Genomic DNA, 26,858 nt, shown 5'->3' on the forward strand with positions numbered 1-26,858 from the left:
CACCAATATGCAGGAGCAATAACCAGGGCAGCCATAGTCTTTAGCAGGGAACTCTCAGCAAGAGCTGACCTGAAATAACTGCACAGGAGAGAAAACCAGACACTAGAGGATGGAGACCAGCTGCCTTTCCTGCTGCAGCTTTCTGAATCAGTGTAAATGTTTGGGAACTTCCAATCTCACTTTCTGCCACTGCTTTCTGAAACTGGCATCTGGGACAAGAACATGCAGTATCACCTCCCCCTCCTGCAAGAGAAGAAACTTCCATTTTTCCTTCTAAAAACAAATGGCACTTTCATTGCAAGTCAATTCAGTTGGGTGTCTCTGCTAATGCCACTGCAGCAGGGGGCTCCAGATGGTGCCTTTACATGTGCTCTTGAATCTTCTCTTGGCACAGGAGCAAATCTTTGGGTAGGAAGAAACTCTGCAGTAGCTGTCAGGAAATTAATGCTGTTTCTCTGACAGTCAAATAGAAGCCTAGAGTTCCTCCTTGCAGGCAGTGTTGATCTAAGATCATAAATGAGATAGCCAGTGAGATGTTTGTCTCCATGGAATGCACGGGGTGACATATCCCCACAGCACAAGGGACAGTGCACTACAAAGTCCCTGCTTCAGGATCTACTTGCCATCAAAGTCCTGAGTACAATACTGTAGATGTCTTCCTTGGAAGTGTAACATGAGATAGATCCAAAGGCCACTGCAGTCTTGCCCAGATACCCATCACCTTGGTGTTAGGTTCCTCATAAATACGTTCATACAGCACGAAGTTGCAGGGATCTCTGCCTCTACAAAGACATGATCCTTTCCTTCTCTGCATGCCATGTTGGGGCAGACTGTACCCTGAAGTACAGTCCTTCGCTACGAAAATGTTCCCACCAATATCTTCTGGGTAATGATTCCTGCTTCTACCTACACTCCTCATAAACGTGTCCCTCTTACTGTTCCCAAGCTAACTGTTGTCAGCAAACTCCTAAGAAAAAATACTGGAAAAAATAACCATGGAAGCAGTTTCCATCAAGGGAAGAGAGTTCAATTAGCCCCATGTACTCCTTATTCACATGGTGCTGAGAGCAGTGAAACCCAGGAGCACATCCCTTTGTCAGTCTCTGTCCATGTGCCTGTTTAGCTGTCATCTGTCTCTGTTCTCTTCATTAAGGGTGGCAGGGTGGATGACAGGCAGAGGATGAACTGGAATAGGATTTACTCATCATCCATCTGTGCACCTTGCAGTTTATCCAAAGGCTGAGTTAAAGCATCACATCATATGCCCTGCAAGGACCTGTCTCAGAAGGGAGGACATTAATTTGTAGCCCCTGATAGGCAAAGCACTGGAGAGGGCAGAAGCACAAAGAGCTGGCTCAAAGGTGGGATCTTACCTCAACTGCATCTCAGGCTTGGAGACCTTGGTCATACAACCAAATTAAAAGGCTGGAGCTTTACATCTGAGCTTCTCCTGGATAGCCGTGAGCTCCCTTAGGGGAAAAAATCCTCCCTGGCCTTTTGTGGAAAGATGTCAGGGAAGGGGATCCTTATGGCAGGCTATTTCCTGGCAGTAAGAGCAAGGCATTTATTTACAGCTATAGACTGTGGACCTAACCCTTGTACTAGGGTACCATGCAGGTGTATCAAAAAATAAACAGCCCTGAGGCAGTCAGGCTAAGAGGGCAGAAAGTGTGTGGGTCAAGAAGGTGGGCAAATATAAACCTGTGCTTAAACAGCTTAGAAAATACCCAAGTAACAGAGCCCTGTCCCTGGAACAGCAGGATAAGGAACCTGGGTCTTTGTGAAACTTTGCTGACAGCAGCAGAAGTAAAGCAAGTAGCTATAGTGAATAGGAAGGAATAAATTCTGAGCAATGAACGTGCACCAAACAGTTTAGTTATTAGTTATTCAAAAATTGCCCCTACCTCTGCAGCTTCCTGCACTCTTTTACATGATCAAAGACCTCATTCCATACCAATGTGCTCCTATTCTTTCCCTTCAGTATACAGGGGAGAACATTCCATCTGTGAAGCTTTTGTCATTATCTCACTCTGACTTCTACTCTTCTCTTTGTAAAAGTTTGCAGTGCACCTTCCACAAGGATAAAATTCATCCTGTTTACAGGGAAAGAAAAAACTGCCTCAGCATTTTTTCCATGGGAGGAAAAGGAGGGAAGCATTTCAAAGCATTTTAGATTGTGACTTCTGCAAATTAGAAAACGCACACTTCTTGGTCAGATGGAATACTGGCAATTACACTGTGAAAGCAAGTGCTATTTCTGTCCCTTTCACCTCACAGTCTGACTAATGCTTTTAAGATCCATAAAGATATGTTTGTTTGCAGTGAGAAAGATGGCCACCTTCAGCAGTTTGTGCCTGGGCTATAAGATCAGGGAATGAGAAAATAGGTTTGCTTCATATTAGTTTTCATACTAGTTAAAATTCTTTGAAAGCCTTGGAGACTGAAGTTCTTTTCATCCACAAAAGCCTGCAAACTTCAACCCCTGGTGTCCTTCAGGCCCTAAAACTGCCATGGGTTTCCACTCTGGGTTACTGATAGCACACGGGTGCTTGGGACAGTGCAGTGCTCCTGGACCAGTGCCCACACAGGCACTCCTGAAGGGAAATACATCCTACCAGCCAGACCCCTTGGTGCTAACACTGAACTGCTCTCAGCCCCAAGCCAGCTCTGTGAGACAGGATTGTATTTATATGTATACACACACACTTGACAACTTAGTGAACTATTTCAGCATTCAGGAAAACACCATGAAATAGTTGTTAGCGACGCTGCCCCTCTGATTCCATTTGTCATATCAAGATTGAGAGAAGATATACATAAGAGCAAATAAATACCAAATAAATGGATAGCTAGACGTATGGATAGACAAATACAGACAGCTCAGATCTATCTGGCAGATGCCCATGTCCACCATCTCTCTGCACTTGCACTTCCTTCCAAGATGAGCACCTCACAAACCAGTCAATTACAGAGATAACCTGGTGACCACAGAGTACAGAATCATCTGCCAGCTGAACCATCAGCTCTGGCAGTGCAGATAATTGGCCTCTACCAGGTAAAGAGCTAAGAAATGCTCTCCCAGCTCTCCCAAGACTTCTGTAGGCTTGTTTCTCCCTACCACCTAAGCCTTGCCTTCTGCCAAGGGGTCTTTTTGTTGAATGGAAGCTTTCCTGCCATTTCAGACTCTGCTTTTATCCACTCGCTCTTACTTTTACATTAGCCAAGTGTTTTTTTATATTTTGTTCTCCTTTAGCTAACCCTTTATCACTCCATATGCGATTGGAAGAGCTATCTACCAGCAGCATATGTGTTTAATCAACTTTAATACTTCCACAGACTATAAGTAAGAGCAATGTTCTGCATGGGGAATAATTATCATTTTAATTACATTAGAGAAGATAGTTAGATCACCAGAGGGTGAAAGATCTGTGGCTTTAGTGCACTACTAGGCTGGGTAGTAGCAGCCAGGAGGTGGACACCTGCTTTGGCTGTAAGGGAGCACATCTCTGAAAAAGCTTCCACAAAGATGCAGTTCTGGCTCTGGCAGGAGGGGAAATGGCTGAAACTGCAACTGCTGCTTCCCTGCCCCATCCCAGCTGAGAAGTAAACAATGAGTCTTGGAGACTCTCAAGCATATTCTCCTGGTACAGATTTAGAAGCATACATAAAACATTAAAAATTTACATCTCGACTTAATAACAAACCAAGAACTTCCTCTGGAGTGGTCACAGCACTGTTAAGACAGCAGCCTGCCTCAGGCACGCCAGGGAAGCTGAGATCCAGAGGCAGCACACAGCTCAGCTAAGGCTATCGTGTGGCAAAGGCACAGCTCAAAATGCACAAGTCTGATTAAATTTATGGAATATCTTCAACATTCAAGCTTAGATGCCTGCCTCTTTGCCCTGGGGTATAGGCAAGGGACATCTCCCATTTTCTTTCTAAATCTACAAGGGTTACAAACATTCCTTTTCATCAAGAAGCAAGTGCATAATGCTGAGGTTCATATGTAAACACATCTCTGCAACAAATGCAGCCTTAAGAACAAACAGTAAATATTGAGAGACTTGTACAGATAGTATCCCAAAAACTGGCAACATCATAAATCCCTTTGGAGACTTGGAATATCTCCCTCCTATCCATAAAAGCCTGCAATCCAAGAAGTATTTGCACAGTAAATTTTGCATAGCTCTCTGCTCTTGGTGATGGGAGTTTGATTGCTGCAAGCCTTACAGGGCTGTTGCCTAACTAGAAGCCTGAAGTGATTTAAACCAGGGAAGAAAGAGTCAATGGTGTGGCACCCCCACAGCAGCAGACTGCCTCAGGTTTCTGTGAAAGCCTTGATGGGCAACAGCAGCACAATTAAAGAAACTGGATTCTGCAGGCAGCTTGCAAGACCTCTTCTCCCAGCTCCAGGTTTCTCCCATGATGCGCCCCTTTGTCTTGTCACAATCTTTGCAGCAGGAACTGTCAGGCCCAGGAGTTCTTCCTGCTGACCAGCTACAAAACTGATTGAAGTTACCTGAGCTTCCATGAACAGCTGGTGGCCACAAAGTCTTTCACACATATCAGAACCCCATCTGGGAGAGCAACCAGGTAAGCTCAGTCCTTTACCTCTTGATTGGACTGTATAATTACCATACTTAAGAGGATCTGTTACTGAAGTGCCAAGGGACCAGCCAAGTCATGGATTGCATTCTAGTAGCTCCTTCACAAACATGGTCTCTTCCTGGGGCCCTTATCATGTTTTTGCCTTTATGCTGCCACAAACTGCTACATGAAGGAAAAAAAAGATACAGGAACTGAAAAAGCCTTTTTTTGTTCTTTCATATTTGCTTTGAGATTGTTCATTGTATTTAATAACTAAGTTTCTTTTCATCCCAAAATTGAGAGATATAAACCCAACTTTTTTAAAAAGATCACTTCTAGGGATACCTCAGCAATCTCATCTCCTCCTTTGCATTAGAACCATGAAAGCAGGGAGACTAATGAGGACAGAATTATGCTCCTGGGGCCCGTTTCACCAGTCATCTCTTCTGACACATGCATCAGCACCTTAGATTTTAAGCAAGTGATTTTCTTTTGCATTTAGCATCTGCTTGAAATATCCTTCTGGCCCAGCAGTACCTACATTTCACATACTGATTCTCTGCAGGGCTGACAAATATGCAAACTATCATTTAAGCAGGGAGCTTTCTTCATTCCTAGCTCATGTTGCACCTCATCTCTGACCCAAGGCAGCCCCTGTACTCCAGCTCTGCATGTACCTTACACCATGGACTTGATTACAGCAGTGCCTGCAGATGTGACAAGAAAATTATCCTACAAAGGCAAGTGACAAACCTTGGCCCCAGTGCTTATCAACTGAATCTACTTTCCTGAATTTCATCTTATTTCTAAAGCTTCTTTCTAAGCAAGACATGAGCATATGCTGGGAACCACCCAGGATATATACTTTATTAAGGTTAAACTCCCCCTGATACATTTCATTTTGACTTAGAGTTGATGGGAACCCACGTTACCCAGAAGATGGTCTTAATCACACTTTTATTAATTTCCTGAGGTATGTCTATGCCACTGTGGAATTGGTTAATGAATGCGACACTGCAACAGCCCTGCCAGCAACAGAAATATAATATGCCTTATTTTAGCCTGTTCCACACACTCCTTTTGACTGACACATTGTAATAAGTCAGAAGGAACTGACTCCTTCATATTTCTGCAGAAGGGACAGGGATTTACTCTTTTGGGTTTTGCTTCCTTTTCTTCAGAAATTACCCAATGGATTGCACTATTCATCCCCATTCTGAATAATGCCTCAAACTGGATCAGCCCAAGCACTACACTGCAAGGCTGCTGCCCAGATTTCCAACAAGACTTGGTTACCATGCTGAAGGATGGGAATCCACACCCCACCCCACCTTAATTTAGCCAGCAAGCAGCAGCTGAGCTCCTTGAGAGACTGTCTGCATGCTCATTTCTCTACAAGTGCTACCAACACTGATTTACTGTAACTTACATGGTCCTGCCAGTTGTTGTAATTTCCTATTGGAGCAAAGCAGTGTTCTAGCTGGGAACGATTAGCTCCTGTCAGAGGAGCAGCTCTGAGACTGCTCCCTGGATTGTCACAGCAATAGGATCACACCTTGCTTGAATTACCATTACTGACAGAGCCCCACACACTTACAGCCTTATGGCACTGGCAGCATCCCAGTGTCCAGCAGCTCAGCTCTGAGAGGCAACAGCTTTGCTAAGTCATGAATACACCTGAGCACCATGGTACAGCCTAGAAAAAGCAACAGACTCCAGAGGTGAACCCCATACCCTAGGCTAAAGTAAGAACCAGATATTGTCTGTACAGGTCCCAGAATGGATCTCAAACTACAGATTTGTATGGAAGGGCGCAAATATTTCATGGGGGTTTTTTATATTCTGATCCTAGCAGTAGGTTCAGAGAAGGACCAACAGCAAAACACCAAACATCTAGTTGCCAAAACAGAAAAGACATTCTTGGCTACTCAGTGAATTGGTTTATGTGTCTCCCTGTTCTGTCCTAGTTTTCCTATACAATGCTGAGGTACTCGAAGTTGATCCTTAATAATTGTGAATTTAGAATTATTTAGTTAAAGCACATTTAGTCTCAGGGGGACATACTTTTCTAACTGAAGCTACTTCAATTCTATGTAGAGAGAATGGGTATTGTCAAGAGCAAAATATCCTATCAGACAGGAACTGCTTGTGTGCATATTCAGCCCATCCTGAAACATTCACTTTGCCGGGATTTTGCTTTCTAATAGAGCCAGGTAAGGGTTTGGGCAGAACCTGCACTGCAGAGGTGGCAGCTCAGAAAGCTCTGGAGCTCAGTCTTCTCCAGTCCTACATCCACACTAGCTGAATTGCATTTCCTTGAGTTTTGATTGAGGTTTTCCACACCACAATTTAAGGTCATGTAATTAATCTACTTTGAAAGTTCATTTGACTTAGTTTTTCTATGTCTACCTGTACAAACAGGCTCTTAATGACTTTGTTGCTTCACCAGCAGCAGAGAAGCCCCAGCGAGTGCCTGTCGTGTGCACATTTGAATTTGCAAGCCCTGGCTATGGATTTTGAGTACAGAAGTACAAAAAGGCCTCCCTTTAATTACAGTAGACAACTACAGGTGCTTCCTTAATACAAATAATCAATAGGAGCCAAGCAGTAGGCTGTTACACAAGCTGTGCTTTTCTTCAGCTTTTATATTACTTTTACATTCCAAAATGGATTCAGATAATCATCTGAGATTTTATGCGCTTATCTGAACCCTCAAGCCTTTGATATGAGGTAACATTGTTAAAGGCATTTAACACACACAGAGGCACAGCAGTAAGATTCATTGAAGCTTTGTATTCAAATATCAGCATATCCTGGGTGAGATTTGTCTCATGGGGAAACAAATTCAAGGACAACGCATCAGCTCCAAAGCCACAATTGTTAAATCCTTATCAGGACTTAGCAAAATTGGACAATTTTATTCCAGGAACTTAGGAATGAAATAATAAACAAGCTTGATTTTACATTTCTAGTCTCCAGCTTGCTATTTTCTTTTTCAAGTGAATGGAACTAGAGAGATGTGCACCAGCTGGATATTTAACTCAAGCAAAGATCATTGCTCCCTCTAAAAAGCACAATTGAGATACTGGAGCATTCAAGTATTTTCTATAGTTATGATTTACTTAGCTCAAACATGCTGCTAATAAATACCTGATGTCCAGCATTAGAGGGTGAACTGCTTTCTGTCCTCAGATTGACTTTAACATGACCAGTCAAAAGCACCCTATGGATTCAGCAGAGGGCAGAGATCAGCTGTTTCATCCAAATGAAACATCCTTCTCCTTAATAGCCTTTGAGTTTGTCCCATCCTTCCTACTTTGTCCCTTGGCTACAAGATGACAGCAAATGGTTTTGGATTTGGCCTTCAAATTTGCTTTTGGATGCACATAAAATCATTCCTGAAAACAATTTCCCCGTGATTAAAGATCCGACGCTGCTAAAAATATTTAAAGCAGGAACCATCTCAAATAATAGACTTGGCAACATGCACCAGAGACAACAGAAATTGCTGGCACTGTGCAGAAAACAAACATCAAAAGACAAAATAGGATCAGACACTGAAGCACTGGAATTTTTTTTCCTTTTTGCTCTGTGCCATTTTTCCAGGGTTGTTTGTGCATCTTTGTGTAATTCCAGCTAATTGCGCTAATTCTTCAATTCAAGATACTCTGTGAAACCCCCCTGGGATGGCACCTACTCTGGTGTCCCTCCTTCCTCTCTCCCATTATGAAACACCCTCATGGTTCTAAATGAAAAAACTCCATTCAGAGGCAAACTGTCAGGAGTGTTCAATTTTGCAGCTTTTATTCCACTTCATTTGCTTTTCCATCCCCCTAAAGAAATGTTGTGGAATTGGCAACATTTGCTTGCTCCTTCCTTCCCTTTCTATGAGGGATTTTTCCCCAGATAGATCTGCTTGTTAGCTCCTCTGGTTACCTATTGCTGTCACCACTCTGCCCTTGATTGGTAATTCAGCTGATAATTGGTTCTAAGGGATGCAAGCTGAAAGTACTAGTAATGAAGGGTCTGATCCAGAGACATGACTTGGATGCTTCCTCAAGGGTGCCATCTTAAGCACCAAGGTCAGAGAGTTGACAATATCCCATTCCCAAGGGAAGCTGTGGCATCTGGCAGGACTGGTTGTGTGTCAATGCTATCAGTTATTTTCCACAGGGACTGAAAGTCATCTGTGCAGTGCTCCAAATCCACACGGTGCTTTGCAGTGAGCTGTACAAATGTCCAGCCCAGCCCTGAGCCTGCGGCCCCAGAGACCACCCCCAGGGGAACAAGTCACCTGCACCAAGTGATCTCAGGGGGCTGATGTCAAACACTGCTCTGCACTTGCAGCCGGTTCCAAGAGCTGCATGTGGTTAAAGTTCTCTGCATGCCTCAGAAAGACTCCCCAGGGCCTGACAACATGTGGATGAGACCAGAGTGTAGATCAGACAAGTGTCTGTGCAATCAGAGCTGTGCTCTGTCTTCCAGGGTCAGAACCCACAGGAAGCATTCAGAGCAGCAGCAGACGAACCAACACAAATTTGGGCTTTGTCCCTGCCACCCCAGGGAGCTGATCTCCTTTTCTGGCTGTGGCTGGACAAATCCTTATTTTTTCTACCATTACTTCATAGATGGGGAAGGAATTAAAAGCCTGTTCCATCACAAGGCAAATACTCTTTCCCTAATTTCATTCCTTTGAGCATAACACAAGTAATCTACGAGAAAAAGAAAACTTGAAACAACACACACATAAAGTGCCACATCTTAGGAGCCTTTTCAATTAAAGGTTCCTAACATGAGACTAGCTGGGGACTGCTAAGAGGTGCATGACTGCAGCACGCTTGGCAGGATCTGACAAAAACCCTTTGGGGAGTTGAGATACAGCAATGAAATCAATTGCATCAAAACCAGTGTAGGAAGAGGTAATGACAGGACATAAATGTGAGGAAACAACCTTGCTGCAAGCTAAGTAGACTGAAGGGAAACAGTGCTGAATGACTGGACTCCCAGCAACATCCAGCCTGAACATAAAGGGACCAATTGTTAAGACTGGATGTGAACACTAAATGCCAAGAGGTGTGCTGTAGGATGCAGATCTCCACAGGTCCTGTGGATGTTAAGCACAGAGGACCAAGCTGGAGTATTTACACACACAAACACCTACAAAAGCAGAGAATTGGGCCAGGTCTGGCTTGAAACCTGCTGGAGCCCAGGGGAGGTTTTTGACTGGCACCCACAGTTTGGGGTGAGGCTGATGGTCATCTTGGACAGACACAGCACAAGCTGTTCTGTAAAGGCACAGTTAGAGACAAGTGAAAACCATGCAGTGTCAGAGGCTCATGTCCAATTAGGAGCAGGAACTGTGCAGCTGGTACGAATGGATAGCTGGTGGGGTTTCTTGCAGGGTCAGAGCATAATGACCCCTCAAGTCTAAAGACCTTCAACACAGCAGGACAGCAACCCTGCCAAACCCTGCTGTCAGTTTGAAGGCTTGTTAGCAACACTCATCCAGTTTATCTCCATGTGATTAGCAAGTTTCCAGTCTTTTAGACCATGTGAAAGAGCAAGCAGTAACAAGGTTTAGATTTCACCTTCCACATCTAAAAGCAGCAGCATTTTTACTTCATTTACTAGGCTATTTGGGGCTTTTTGATTTGTTTCAGGGGGAAGTTGTCCTGGTCATCAATCTCACTTTTGAAATGCACTGGCATATCTAATTAGTTCTAATGGATTTTTTTAACTTGACTGCTATTTGTGCAAACATGTGGACACAGTTACATAAGGATCAGATTCTGAAGCAGGAATCAAATATCTGAGCACTCACAGGAAGACACCAGTGTATCAACGGGAACACACAAATACAAACACCCCCCAGGAAAGTAGCATGAATGTACCTTCACACCAGCACTTGCTCAGTTGTGTGTCTGCACAGCCACATGTGCCCATCAATGCTCAAAGACAAGCACATTGTTAGCAAGTGTGAAAGGTTCAAAGCCTTCTTCCCAGAGAAAAAAATACCTGTATTGCTACTCAGAGCTAATCTAATTAAAATGCTTCTGGTCAAATGCATAGCATTAGCATGAATTACTGCCAGATACATAAACAAGAATTACAAGTGGGAAAAGCCACTGTAGCCTGACTCTGAGTCCTAGGACTGCCTACAAAGTCTGAGTTTGTCCCTGCATCCCATGCTTACCATCTGACTAGCAGCATCAAGACATCGTGCATACAATTGCTACGGACCTGCCATTGCTTCTACCCTGTGATAGGCTACTTCAGTACTGCAGCAGTTCCTCCCCCCTTCCCCAGTTTTACTATTCATATTAAATCTTCATCAATGCAGCAGAGAAGTCAGCTACACAGAAAAACGGGGAAAGTACTACGGCTCAAAAGGCATTTTCTTCCAGGACCCAAAGGTGGTGCTGTTGCATTTACTGTTAAGGGCAAGACCCTTTGGCAAATAATTATTAAAGAAAACGTTAAATCAAGTTGCCTGTAGATTAAAACTGTGTATTGTTTAACTTCACAAGCCATATTTAAGTCTGACACCTGCATGTGTGCCTTGGCCATTAACACATGTGTATTCCTACTGCTGAGCTTGTTTCTAGCCAGAGATACTGAGACCCTGCTACAGCAGCCTTAGCAAGGCTGTAGCACAAGTACTGGAAGGACAGATGCTCCGGGCCCTCTCTCAGACCCCGGGTCACAGAAGGACTGGAAGATGTATTGGTTCACAAAAGCCCTTTTCCATGCTTCTGCAGCATCAGCTTCACACATTGGAGACTACAGCTTGAGATGGTCTGCAATGGCTGAGAGTGCATCTTGGCACCATCCAAGCCATGAACAGAATGAACATGGCCCCGAACAGCCCAAAGAGCACAGAGGAAAGTGCATACAGTGAGAAGAGACATGGTCACTGAAAAAAAGAAACCAATCCAAACCACTCCAAGACAGTAAGGTGCTGGATTTTCCAAATGGATAGTTACTGCCTGACATCCAAAGCTCCTGAGTGGTGCAGGACCAAAGATCACTTCATACGCAGTGTGTGACTTTCAGAGAGCTGCACACCAGAAAAATGGTCAGGCTTCAAATATCAACAGAGGTCAGGAATGTCAGTATAATAATGCCAAGCAGTTTTAGGGAGTGCAGGTTTCATCCAGCTAACGTTAATGGATTATTTCTGTTCAGTATTTAAAAGAAGGGGCAGGGGTTAAGCTCCATGACATTTTACCTTGTGGGGATGATTGCTTATGTTCCTAAACAGGATGAAAGGCAGAATGATCAGAAATGATAGAGGTCAAAGCTGTGAAGACTGGGTAAAAAAAGGACTAAATTGAACCTGAGCAATATGACATGTGAGAAGAAAATTTCCACAGTCTTCTTCAAAAGAAAATGCTATTTAAATTTTCAAATCATCTACTGGTGCTGTGACACCCACAAGGAATGAGGAGACTACACTGTCTCCGCTCATCTATTTCACACATTTGCCTGATGAATGAATTGCTTTCCTTCAATGAAGGAAGGAAGCACATGGACACTGAAGCTGGAGTATGGAAGTGCAGGAAGACAAAAGGGGCTTATATAATGGAAGACAAAGAACAAGGGATCTCAAGTATTCAGTTTACTAGTAGATAATAATGCATAATCCCATGTGAACAGCTGCCAAACTGGAAATGCTGAAAGTTCCAGCAGGAAAACGGTTCTTCTCTTTCAGTACCCATAACACTGCCAATACACACATCTGAGTAGTGAACATGGCACACAGTTGTCTATTGGCCCCTTTCAAACTCTGCATATAAATATTTTATCATTCCTTTGGTTCCACCTTTACCTGCTCATCTTCTGATTGAGATAAAAGCTTATCATCAGTACAACATCCCTTAACATCCTCATAAGCCAAAAGTGTCTGGAAACATCTCTATCCTCAGCAACCTCCTAAATGTGGAAAGCTCTCTTCAGCACTGGAAGTGTATGAGACTGATCAAGTTTGTTTACTTTCCCCTCCCCCCCTTACAAGAACTTAATGAGACAAAATTGGTAGCTCCCAATCAGGCATTGGCCTTTTCATCTCTCTGGGTTTTATTTACAAAAGCTTATTGGAGCAAAACACTGTGATATGCAGTGATAACTACAGTACTGGTTAACGATCCCTCACAGGCAGCACAAAGCAGAGAAAATTAAACAGAAAAGGTGATTAAAGCAATGTTACCTAAAGTAAACAGAGCCCTTCCTCCCACTGCCATCAGAGGCCCCAGTGCCACACTTGGATCTGCAGATGAATCCACTGGCTAGACTGCATCTTTGCAGTCTGTTGCTCTGCTGCAGAGGCAGGTTTTCTGCTGTTTAACCCTCAGCATCTGAAGGCCTGAACAGCTCAGGACCCAGCTAGGGCAGTTCCCTGCAAGTCAGCTTTGCAGTCCAACAGATCTGATTTTCCAGCTTCAACACATTTTCAGTATTGAAAAAATGGTAACCACCAATGTTCACAGATAGAACTGCTGTGTCTTATTTTTTTTACCTGTGTAAAATGGGAATAATATGATTTCAAATTTAACAAGAACTCAAGTAATATTTTCATCTAAGATCAGGAAGTGCAAGGAAGGGCCAAAGAAGCTGGAACTCTGCAGAGATAAAAATACAACAGAAACCACTGCTCATTCACACACACTGCCAGCTTTGCTTACAGATAGAGCTGCTCCTTCTCCCTCTGCAATTTGCTGCTTCAGTTTCATCCTGATAAATAGGAACATCAGGCTTGCATAGGGAAAGAAGTTACTCTATCATAGGAAGCAATCACACCATGCACAAAACATGCACTCTTTGTAATTAAACTACTTCCAGCCCTCTTTCTGTGTCTTCTCAGCTGATGGGCTGTTTAACTTTGGCACAGCAGAAGCAAAGGAAGCAGCAAAATGTTCTTGTAGCAATTCCCTCACAGGAGGGAGAGAGAAAAAGGCTGAAGACATTGAGCCTTTGGTGCCAGCACCGTTTCTTGAAAATAAATCCTTGTACAAGGAGCAGATCTCAAGGTAATTGTCCAAGTGGCTATTTTGGTCAAGACCTGCCAGCTCCCTTGCTTATAATCTGAAGTGCTGTGTGTTCTATCCAGATGTTTCCCCAGTACTGGAGCTGTGCTCCAGCTGTGCAGAAACTTGCATCTTACTCAGCTGTTCCCATCGAAAAGGGGAGTTTCTGGCTGAGAGGGACAGAGTCTTGTGCTGACGACAAGTGATCTAAAAAGCCTGAACAGTTTGAAAACAAACATGAAGGAGGAAGAACTAGCCTGCCCCTTCCTAAAGCAGGTTAAGAAGTTTGCTTTGTAATGAATACATTTGCATAGGGACAGCACATTGGAAGGCAATTCCCAGCTCCACCATACACTCCACAGGATCTTGTGTGTCAAAGTGAAATGCCATCCCCACCTGAGCAACAGGGATGCTGACTCCTTGAAATTGTCGATTTTATATAATAAATTCTTGAGCTAGAGACTGCCTTTTGTACATTTGTACCAGACTGACCTTAGGTGAGGTTCCTGGCTCCTGCCCTAATAAAAAGGTCAGCTGAGCCCAAAATAGGCTGTTGGGATCAGAGCTCTAAGATAGCAAAGGTGGTATTTTGGCTTCAGCTTCAGACTCACCTCTGCAAATAAATAATTGATTACAGTCAATCTGGATGCAAGACAGAAGGGAAGGGGTAGCACACTTCCCTGGTGAGGTTAATCTGCAGTCTAATAGACCCTGCATTGCAGCTTGGTTCCTCCCTGACCTTCCCTCAAAATATGTAGTGGCTGAAAATATGGGTCGCTGGCTATGTGCCCACTCCCCATTGACAGACACTGTTTGAGTGCTCTCAATTAGCATCTGTCATTATCTTGTGTGTGCGCCGAGGTTTAATGTGCAATAAATGTACACGGGTGATGTATATTCAGCATTTTACTAGCTCATTTCTCCTTGGCATCATATGCAGTTGCTCTGCCTCACAGGAGCTTTCTGGTCTACCAGAAAGCCCCCTACATGGATTTTTGTTGCTATTGTTACTAAGTATTTTCTTTTGAAAAATCCAGACTAGTAATTTATAATTGTTAATTAAATCAAACTGATTTCACCCATGGTTGTTAGTTAGCTTGCATCAGCTTTGACTTGAGACTTGCCCAACAAACCAAAAAATTAACTGAAAAATGTAGGACCACGGGCCTTGTGCCATGTCCTGCTTTTGCCTGAATGGGTCAGAGCACAGATAAATTGTATTCCCAGGCACATACCATAAACCACTAGAAATGCGCATTTGTATCTAGTTGTGCTAGTTTCTACCTTAAGATATATCCTCTGTCTACATAGTAAGTAGCAGAACATTCTGTCCCTGCCTATGTTTCCCACCAGTGCTTGAAATCATGCCTTTCATCTTCTAAATATTAAAGGATGAAGGGGTAATATACAACCATCTCGCTTTGAAGCCATTCAGACTAAAAACCTAATTCAGGTAATGGTGATGGCCACAGCCTAGCTCTTCAACAGATGATTTATGCCATTCTGTAGGGGTGTTTGCACCATCCCTCTTCCTCTCCTGATGCATTTTCCCACATACAAAAAACCCTCCTCTTCATACCCACCCAGCTGGTGTTGACAGCAGATCAAGACAGTGCAAGGAACTGCTCTAAGGACCCTCAGTGAACACACACAGCAAGCAGCAGGCATGAGAGGTCTCAGGTTAAACAGCAGGTCCATGGGAGCACCATTTTTTTAGCCCTAGCTGCTGCAGCAGGAAATCTTTATTAAATGTGCCGAAAGACTATAAGCTCTCAACCATCACCCTTTCCTGCCCTGTAGTTCCATGAGCACACTTAAAACAATCCCACAGCAGCTCCACTGCCTTCATCCAGCTCCCTCCATCCAACAGCAAACAACAACATTTGAAATCAGAACATTCTGCCTTTGCAAAAACCTTGGCAGTGACAAGGCAGCTGGTGTGCTGTGACTGCTGTTTGTCACTAATCACAGCAACCTCACTGAATGCTCCCCACATCTGTGCTCAACACCTAACCCATCCCTGTGGGGCAACTAGAATCTGGCTGCAGGGATTCAGTCACTGATTTGCTGCCTTACTCTCCAGCTGTATGATTTGAGTATTCCTGTGTTCCTCTGCTGGGACACAGCAGCAATCATACCTCCCTCAGATCTCCTGGGAGCAGGACAAGCTGCCTGCAGTTACACTGCCAGGAAGCAGTATGTTCCTGTGCAGCAGAAGGATCTGGTGTGCTGGTCATTCCTTGAGAGGACAGACCAGTGGCTCCAATTGCTTTCAATCCTTCCCAGATCGCATGGAAACAGACTTACTCCACATCCAGCCAGGTGCTAAAGGGAGCAAAGCTGAGCTAAGTAACACACTCAAGCCTGTTACTCCTCAGCTAATCAGTCAGCTACACTGTAAAGATCTCTGGCAGCTCCGTTTTCTTTTCACTGATTATTTACATTTCTTATTCCATGCTTAGAACCTACATTAAAATGCAACTCCAGGAGACAGGTGGATTCTCTCCTTAGATTTCCAGTGAAATCCCAAGCACCTAGGAGCAGGATACAGTGAGAGCATGTAGCTCTGGTTTCCATGGGTAGCATTGCCACAGTCACTTCCTATCACCATGGATTCAGCCAGCACTGACACTCCTGGCTGCATAAAAGGAGCTGCCAAGCACATGACTTCTAGACACGCATCTGGCTGCACCCCATGTGTGATTCACTGCTCTGGAAAACTGCTGCAGGGCAGAAAGAAAGGGCACTGGCTCCAATGCACTCCAGCCCAAAGGAAAGAAATAGATATCAGCCTTGGGAAAACCACAGACAGTTCAGATCATCCTCCTGTAATAATGGAACACTGATGGTCTTCACCTGCCAACATTTGCTCAGAGAGAAAGATTCAGGGTGCATGGTAGTCTGATTCATTTAGCATTTACATCCTAAGGACACCCCAGTGAAAAAACAACCCTCCTGAGACAGTGGAAAAAAAAGATGGAGAATCTTTTGCCAGGGTCCTGCATCACAGGCACCCACCAACTTTTTTTCCTCCTGCAAACTTTTCAACATGTCTTCTTCCCCTCTGGCTGCCTCAGGGACCTCCTGCTGTACTGAGGTGACCTCAGTGTCACAAGGGCAGGTGTGCTCTGACTCTCAGCCCATCCCTCACAGCAGGAAAAAAACTCCTGTGTGCAGCTCAGCAATCCACCAGTTACCTTTCATTAGAGACAAAAACACCTGCCACCTTCACTGTCTTTTTATTTCCTTTCATCAGGACAACCCACTCTGCAGTTATCAGCAGGTGCCTTCAGCAGCCAAGTGCATCTCATGCCCAATTACAGCCTGGCAACTGGGAAGACATCAGTTAAACCCCAGTGCAATACAGATAGGTCATCTTCCTCCCAGTGCAGGAGACCTGTACAAAGCCTACATGCCAGTCAAAGTGTCATCTTACCTCTCCATTTTCAGGACCCAGACAGTACATGAGATATGAAGGCCTCTTCCTGGCTTTAGCCCTAATTCTGCATTATTAGCAGGAACTTGCCAGTCAAGATAGACTTAAACAATAGATTTATGTGCTTGACTATAACACCAGCTTAAAGCTGGATGATTGATTTTTTTTTGCCACATAACAGTCCAAGTTTACATCTTTTCACAAGAATATAGGATGGCAGATCTTAAATGCAGCCTCAGCTGGGACTGTGCAGCCACCTCCTAACACTTATTTAACTGTCAAAACTTCAGCCATTATCAATGTGCTCAGGTCATTCATCTAGTCACAGTAAAAACTGGCTCAAGTATCAAAAGTATTCTGCAAACAGAGAGGTCAGTTATCTCACTTGACTCACAATTATACCAGAACCATTACACTGGAAATAGTTACTGTTGAATTAAAATTTATTTTAGATTCTTCGTAAATTACTTATTTTATGGATCTTGCAATAAAACTACCAAATAGTTTAATCATATACTAAAAAGGCTAGAAGAAGCTAATAAAAAGGAAGCATATTGTGAAGGAGGGGAAAAACAATGCCAGCAATCTGCAGTTTAAAAGCTAGAGCAATAAAAAGGCTTGGGCATCACACCTGTGGAGCAGGTTCACCATGGACACAAACTACTGAAGGTCCTGGTGCTAAGCTGAGTCGAACCAGCTCAGAATTGACCAACAGAGTTTGTGTCACTCCCTAAGACACAAGTGAACAAGCCAGAATTTAAGTGTTTAAAAAAGCCACACTAACATTTCTCACACTTCTGTACAGACCAGAAGCTCAAGGTAATCAGAGGATCTGGCTTGGGATACAGTCAATGTGTATTATCATCTTTAAGTTTGTTTTTGTACAAAAGCTTATCCACTATCCTTATTTTTTACTTAGCCTATCAGTCACTTATCCCTCTTGTGATGCCTTATACTATTTCTTGGTCCTGACACTGCTCTACTTGGTGTAACTGTACAAGCCAGTGCAGAGGACATGTCATCTTCCCACTGAGCTGTCCTCACTTCATTCCCTTGGCACCAGTGAACACAGTTCATCTCCCCACACATTGAGGCACATGGTATTTAATCTCAAACTCTTCTCAGGGACACATCTTCTCAGTCTCCCCACAGGTCCCCAAAAAAAACAATTGTCATTGTTTGCTCACAAATATGCAGGTCTGGAGTTAAAAACAATACAAACAGCTCACATGTACTAGGACCAAATAAATTCATTTAGCACTTCATGCATTTCATCTTTGATCATGGTGCTTTTGCCATAAAGCTATTCAAATTAAATCAAAGCAAAAGAGATAAAAGCCAGCTGACTAGTTGATACAACCATCCAGGGGGAAAGTACATATTTTATTACTGCATCTGGGTTACTGATGAGGGAAAACAGCACTGAAAGCAGAACAGTCTGCAGCACTACAAGGAATAACTCAGGCCTGTGCAATAGCCCAATGCACTGTACCCCTTTGTCCCCACTAGAACCTGGTCAGTTGATCAGTAAAATGCCCAAGGAAGCTACTGACAGCACACAAAATTGCTGTCAAATGCAAGCTACTGTCAAAGGTAAAATACTGAATCCATTCTTATCAGTTGAACACTTAACCCTTCTACCAGCCCGAAACCCCAAAGTGCAGTCAACACCACCCCAGCAGGTTGGCTGCAATTCTGTACCACTTGCCTCAGAAAAAAGAAGCTGGAGTTACTAAAAATGTTCCATAACCACAGTACACCCAACAACAGGGAAGGATTCTTCCTGTCTCACCTTTGCTTGTATGAGACCTCACAATAGCACAGACAGGTCCTTAAATTCCACATGATGGGAAAGTCAGCAAAAGCAGAAGTTTTGGGATCCCAGTGTTCTCATCCTCTGCTGCCGAGATCTGTGCTGCAGATTCAGAGTCTCAATATCTTTCTCTACTCTCGCATCCTTTTATAACTCAATTATCTATTTTATAAAGTACTTATGAAGATTAACCACCAAGAGGTGTGGGAACTGTACAAATAGAATACAAACAGTAAAACAACAACAAAAACTTCACAAACATAGGGGATAGTTGCACTGTAAAACTGTCTCTTAATGACTACCGGCACACAAGAAAAAATGAGCCTATATAATTGATATCCCATATCAGAACTAAAACCAGGACCCATTTAAAAAAACCAAATGCAGCTCTCAAGCACCTTTCAAGCAAATGGTAGGTCAAAAATTAGTAGTTAAAAGTGACAAATACATTTCAGAAAAAAATCACTATTAATTGAGAATTCATGAATCAACATGAACTAGAGATAAGCAGAAAGAGTGGAAATCACTCGTCCCCAGAGTCATAATATGCAGCTCCTTCCAACTGTACCAGAATTTTGAGTGGCTCAAATGAACTATAAATCTTCTTATAGTTAATTAAGCAAATTGGTAAGAAAAATAAAATATCCAATATGGCATATTTCCATGACAAATTCCAACTATTTCCTTTAATTATTGACTTTTCATTGACAAATTAAAGAAGCAGCTTCTTTCCATAGCCTACAAGAAGTGTGCAAGGAAATGACCACACTGAAGAGCTCTTCCTCTCCTCTTGCCTGTTACAGATGCTGGTGCAAGGCCATTGCAGCTGCTATTAAAAGGACAAGGAGGCAACAAAAAAATTATATAGTCAGTCTTGCTAAATTAGTTTACCTAAAATTGTATGTGTGAGTGATTTTAATCAAAATCTAATTTCCCTTCTTTTTAGAGTAACTGAAATGAGATTTTTCTAATTTACTTTTCGTGGTTCAAGTTTCTCATAATTCTTCTATGGCAGCGACAGCTCCATGAAAAGCCTCTGCTGCTACAAAGCATTAAAAAAATTAGATTTTCAAATTCATGTGCTAAATTAAAAATGTTTAATGTTTCTCATCAAAGGCACAGGAGTATGCATAAGGCCTTCGGTACAGTTAGAGGCACAAGGCTTTTTTCATCTGTTTCTTGAATTCCCATCCCAAGGAAACTCTGCTGTGCAAATTAACAAGCGACAAGCAAAACGTGTTGTAAAACAACGTCTTCAGAGAAACTACCTTTTAATTTCTTCCCCTCCCCATTGCTGGTCTGACCTTAAGGATGTCATAATAAAAAGGGAGATGCTACCTTCTGTTTTACCAGCTCCAGAACTAGTTCTACTGAATTCATTCAGAGCATCTGAGCCTCTGGGCAACTTTAATTCTCCAGGCTTCACTTGTCAATTCCATGTTTTGGGAAATCACATTTCTGTAAATTGAATAAAATTATTACATTTAAATCTGGGCTTCTGACCTCAGCACCTGCTGGTGAAGTAGCTCAAAGTTGAGATGGGACCACCTGAATAGGTGCTGACTTATGTATGTTTGAAAAGTTTGAGGAACTGTTCACAGATTCCAAGGAAGACCTTGGTAACAGCCCAAGATGCTCAGCACAGCTGCTCCTGTCTGGAAATACAAGAACCTTGGAAGTTTGCTGTTGCCTCTGGACTTGTGCTTTGATCTCCTGCTGAGATTTAATGAAACTGAGAAAATCTTCAGTGAAACAATTCCACATACGTGGCCATAACTTGACCACCCTGCTTTACAGCATTTTTCTCTTCAAGGGATGCAAATCAAGCACCAGCAATGCCTGCTGGCCCATGATTCAGCCAGTCACAGCACTCTACAAAAAAAGCACACATTATATGTGCATAAATATAATGGCTTTGATTTAAATGCTTTTTTTCTGCCTAGGCCAGGCACAAAGAATTTTGGTGAGACAAGCACCAAAGAGAGTGCTTTGTATCTCTCAAGTCCAAACTGTGTAAGAGTAAGTAAGACTGTTTTGACTTGTGACATCCTCCAATTCTCAGCAACTTAAGCAGACACACAGAAGAGGAACCTCATGCTGTTTACAACAGATATAAGACCACCAAGCCATGGGCTGTTCCTCCAGTGAAGAAGGCAGCTTCTTCACCTTTCCAGTGACTGAGAATATGCCCTTAACATTTTCCATTCCATTTAGAGATAACCTACTCTCAAGAGCTGTTTGCAGAACAGGTGGCATAGCCCAAATCCTGTCTGTCTCTAAACACACTGCAGAACAAGAGCATGGCAGGAAAGCTGCATCAGGGAGAAAAAAGATTAAGTGTTGAAGCACAGTAGCAATGCCCTTCACATCCACAAGAGGTAGGGAATTTAATCAAAAAACAAGATGAGAATCATGCTACAAAACAGGCTGCACCCTATGCTGGAGAACAAATGCCCCTTCACCTCCCTGATCTTACCTAGAAAAATCTTTGCCACTATCAAGTGATCCCTTAAACTCCAAGCACACAGACAGTATTTTGGAGTTTCTCCACTTTATTAAGATTCATCAGCTGCAACTAAAAATGCAGAGCCTCCATGTACCACACCCCTTCCCAGCTGGATCTCCATTCCATCTCAGCCCTTCTCCATCCCTCCCTTCTGCTGAATTATCAGGAATGCTACACTTTCTTGGGGAAACAGAAAAGAGCACACTAAAACATTTACCATCTCTTACTAGCCCCAGCTATGAATAAAATATTCGACTAGTAGGTGAAAAGCTTATCCAAGCACACAACTCCCATCTAAAAATCATCTACTTAATTTAAACTTCTCATAAATTTGATTCAAAAAATCTGTGCAAGCCCAAGACAGCTGAGCAGAGCTTATCTGATTCAAAGAGGGAAAGAAATGCCTGCAAACACTCTTTATGCCATTCATAATCTGCATACTGCATGTCCTCCTGCTGGTAATAATTCTAATTTACTTATGTAAAACCTCCTGAAATAGTTTCATCCTTCAGCAGGTTGAGATGAAATAAAACATGCCAGACATGCTTCATGGAGCAGCTGAACAGCTTCACAGCCATTGATCTGGAAACCAAGAAGTTTTGATTACTTGGAAAAAGGTTGAATTCCATTATGGACCCAGATACCTTCTGCTACCTTAGTCTACCCTACAGATCACCAACAGATTTTGTGGGTGGTTTGTACATGTGGGGGGCACCTTCAGTGCTAATAGCTTCAGAAGACACACCAACGATAACATTCCAAACTACACATGAAGATAATTTAAAAGGTGTAGTAGCAGAAAATTAAACCCTGTAAAATACTGTCTGCCAAATTAAAAGACATAATTGATTATATTAGCTCATTTTCAAAATTAAGTGTTGCTAATTGGCAGAGATAGTACTTACTTGGTACAGCCACTGTATCTAAATAGCTGATCCAAGTTCACATTGACAGACAACTGAGCCAAAGTTGCTAAAGGTTTATTCTTCCTTCTATTTTCCCCCACAATTTGTTTCCAGGATTCACAGAACAGGCATCAGCCTCTGACCTTTCTACCAAGTCATTCCCACATGCAAGAGAATTTATCTTCCTGCAGAGATGTCAAAAGCTTAAACACACCTTAAAACCTCTGCAAGATCACAAGAGGCAACTCATCCTGGACACAGGCCTGCATTCTGACAGTCAAAAACACACAAGCTGTTCTTGCAGTTCTGAGTTTGAACTCTTTTTAAACAGCTGGGGTTCAGTAGCTGCTAACCAAAGACATTTTATAAATACAGCAGGAGTCAATTTCATTCCTCCCATTATTTTTTATCATTAAGAAGTCTTGGAAATTTTGGTGCAAATTGCTTTAAGAGCCTGATGCTTTGGTCAGATGTACAACCTCAGGTCCAAAAACGTAAGAATGACAGAAATGGTTTGATCTTCACAACATGCAGGAGGTCTCATTCATCCCAAAGACATGAGGAATTTCCCCATCCATTGTGTATTAGCTCCAGCACAGATAGTGTTTCCCAACTTTTGAATTCACTAATTAATATTATCTTGAACTAGGCTCAGTAAGTGTTCAGTGCATATTAGTGTTCTTGTCAAAGACTCAGAAAAGAGAACCCTTAGGGGTCAACATACAGCCACTAGGACATTTTCTATTCCTATGTAGCATCTCCCTAGTGAACATCTATCTCCTACTCTCCATGTCCAAACCAGGAGCTTCCAAAACTGAAGAAATCAATTGTTGACATGTAAGAAGTATGGATTAAGTTTGTAACTGTGTTCAGAGCACCAGGGGATGAATTAGCCTAATTGGTGTATTAGTCTCTGTTACACAGAGTAACCACCACAGGCTACCTCTGTTTTCATTAGAAATTTAGTTAAGTTCATCAACATTTAGCTTCGTTGGCCTTGTTTTCCACCATCTTTCCTGCACTTTCCTTCGTTTAATCAATAATTTTAGCAGGGAGGAAGGGGAAGTTTTTTGCACTATACCCTGCTTTTTAATCTTTCCTTTCTCTTGATGCAAATCTACTCTGTTTCAAAGTAGGGAAAGTCAAGGATATAACTTGCAGCCTCTGCTGCCTGAAGGATGCTCTGAAACTTCAGTGAGGGGACGCCAAGATTTTAAGTTCAAGCTTTTAATACTAAGGGCATATCTATACCAAGCACAACCAATTCTTAGAGCACAAAGGCAGAAACATCAGTGCCAAGCACCTGATCGATCCAGATTACCAATACTGCTAATTCCCAACCTTTAATAAAGGCAAGTAGTTTTGATGTTGAACATAAACATGAGGCCATCTTTTCCACCCTTGTCAATTTAAAGCAGCAGGTCATCCACATGTGCTATGTTGTCAGGCACAAGCCAGGAGAGTTTAGCACATTCAGACCTCAAGCCAACGTTCCCCAATGTTAGATTTAAACTGAAAGTAAGGGAGTTTACACTGACCTATAGAGCATGCAGAGGTAAGGTTATACACACTCCTGTTCTATAAGTGAAAAGTCTCCAGCCCTAGGGGAGTTGCTCCTAGATAACGAAGTGTCTTCTTTGGACACATTGGCTCTGAATTCTGTTCGTGCTGCTGCTTGCACATTTCTTACCGTAACGTAGTGCCAGCAATGGCTCACTGTGCCATCCCACCCTAAACTTAAGCATTAAGGCCTACAAACACATGGCTAATACCTCCAAGGTTTGCTAACACATGGTTGAAGGCAGAGTTTTCATCTGTAGAGACTGGTAGGTGATAAAATATAGCCTGCAGTCATTCCTTGTGAAATGGAGCAAGCCATGATCCTCTCCTGTGTAAACAGAGGCTCTGATGCATCTTCTCACAGCATTATCACCAGAGACACTGGCATTGCAGGACTTAACATGTCACTTAGTGAATCTCTTCTTGCTAACACCACAACCTAGATAAACACTGGATATTGCTTCATGTTTGTCATTAGCAAGAGGCTGCAACAGCAGCTGCATGCCTTCCTGCATTGTCCAAATTAATCCACTGAGGGATATTGAATCACTTCATCATGGTGGGAAGTTACTGCCTTGGAAAGGCATGCTTTCCCTTCATTACATTTAATATATTTCTCATTATACAAATCTGCCAGCGCAACAATAAGTCTTGTTCATAAATCAGTTTGCCCTTTTGCTTTGCAGTCTCAGAGAACTTTCATCAAACAAGACATAAATGGAACCTGTAAGACAGGAGGTCAGAGCAGCCCTAACCAGATATTAATATCTATTCATTAAGCTTATTTTAATAGCACATTTTAATAGCTTCTGTGAAACAATTACAGGTCCTTCCTTACTTCCCCCCCTTATTAATATTGGTATTTCCACAAAAAGCAAAGAAATGAATAATTAGATTACTGGGTTTTACTGTTTATATTATAGTAGAATCTAGAAAGGCCAAAAAGGTTTTTGGCCTCCTTGTGTTTGGTGCTGTACATTAAAACTGATTGATTACTATTCTAAACTCATTTCCTAACATTTTGATGGAAGTTTTCCAGGAGACCTTTCTGGAAAAAAGAATGAAACTTTTGTATCTTAATGCAACATTTTTTTGGCTATTTCTGTTCATGCATAAAGAGATGACTGCATTTGCTCATGGCTTGCTCACCAAGACACCTCTGCATATTTCTTTCATGACAGCAAATCAGTTTTCCCACAACATCTGGGACCCATAGATTATGAATCTTAACTGCTCCCTGAAGCATCCTCTTGGCTTCTACCATAAGCACCTTAAAGTTAAATCTTCACTGGTAATACAATGACAGCTAAGTTCTTAACTAAAACAATTCTTCACAAACTCCACTGCCACAATCTCAAGTGCTTTTCTTTGTAAGATAGTGTTTGAATTCTATCCCCCCACCGAGACCAATCCACCTTTGTCTTTATTTGCATTTCATTAAGAACTAGTATCTCCCCAGAAAGTCAGACCCCATCACTTTAGTGTCTCTGTCTTAACACAGTAATAAAGTCCCAGTCCTGAAGGCACAGGGACAGAGACATGCAGTGCAACTATTGAATTTTTATTCAGGAAACCAGCCTAAGGACAGCAAACTCTATGTAGTGCTTCTGTGTCTCCCCAGAGCTGATCCAGATCTGTGGGAAAACCAGGAACCACACCAGCCCTCCTGAATCAGTTCAAGAACCATTTCCACAAGTTAAGTGTCCCATGAATGTAGGCTGACTGCCAAACAGAATCTGGCATCTGACTTGGCTGTCTTCAGCTCAGCACACCAGCCAATACCATGACAAAGTACTAACTTTCACTTCTAGTAATTGTTGATGCTTACTTGCACTAAATTCCCTTTTGTCACAGCCTGCTGAGATGCTATCCTGTATCTCCTCCACCTATTTATCTCAGTTTCCACTTCTTTTTCTGGAAAAAACTATTCCCTTATTTATCTCAACCTTTGTGTGTTATGCATGGGCAAGTTACGGGCTGCTTCCATCTTCATGAGTCATTTATCTCTAGATTTACAGCCCAGCTCCATCTATTTGCTCTCTCCCACACTCAGTACAGAACCTGTTCCCTCCCCAAGAGGACTACACACTAAACCTGCCCAGAGTTAGTAATAAGTCTGACAAATAGCTCTGTCCTTCTGACCTATTCTCTAGTGTTACATCGTAAGCCAATTAAGATCTAAGAGCTCAGGAAACTCATGCAGCTTGTGGGCAAATGTTCTCACACTCCAGTTCTTTGGAGGAGCCTTAGCAAAGCTCTTCTTATTCCTACCTCCACTTTCTTTAGGAAGGCAGGTGTGTAACAGGTCCTTTCAGCACACAAGACATCACACCTACTGGGAGATACTACACAGAGTTTTATTTGCATTCTTTGGATTTGTCTTGAAACAAGTTAGAAAGACTTTTTGGCTTCATAAGGATGTAAATCATGTGTATTTAAGTAGGAAGGAAAGTATTTCCTTCAGGTACAGCAGCAGTTAAAACTCATCCATTTTGCCCCCCTTTTCTTTTAATTTAGCTTCTCTTCATGACTCTAGAATTTGTGGAAGTACCTTACACATCTACATGTTTCAGGTACCTAACGCTTTTCTGTTTCTGCCTTTATACTAATGACACAGTAACAGCCTTAACATTTTATGTTTTGCATTTTCTTAGTGTTGCCTCTGGTTCTTGATTCTCCATTTGTGAGCATCTACCTCAGCTTTACTACAAAGTTTAACAAAATAATACTATGCTTTTATAAATATTGAGATGAACCTTCTCACATTTTGAGCTACTGAGCAGCTCTGCAGCATCACTGCTCCCATTTCTTCACATTCTGGTTTGCAGGTTACAGTTTCCCTGCGCATTTCAATCAGTCTTTCTCTGCCTCACCTGGGTTAGAACTGCTCCTGGAGTGACAAAGCTTTAACTAAATGATAGCATAAACAATTATTTGATAGCCAGCATCTTTTAGTGAAGCATTAGGTTTGACTTTCACAGGGGAGTTATGATAAAGGAATACAAGGGTGGGAGTAGAAAAAAAATCC

Source organism: Apus apus, chromosome 26 (assembly GCF_020740795.1).
Source record: "Apus apus isolate bApuApu2 chromosome 26, bApuApu2.pri.cur, whole genome shotgun sequence".
Classification (NCBI taxonomy): Eukaryota; Metazoa; Chordata; class Aves; order Apodiformes; family Apodidae; genus Apus; species Apus apus.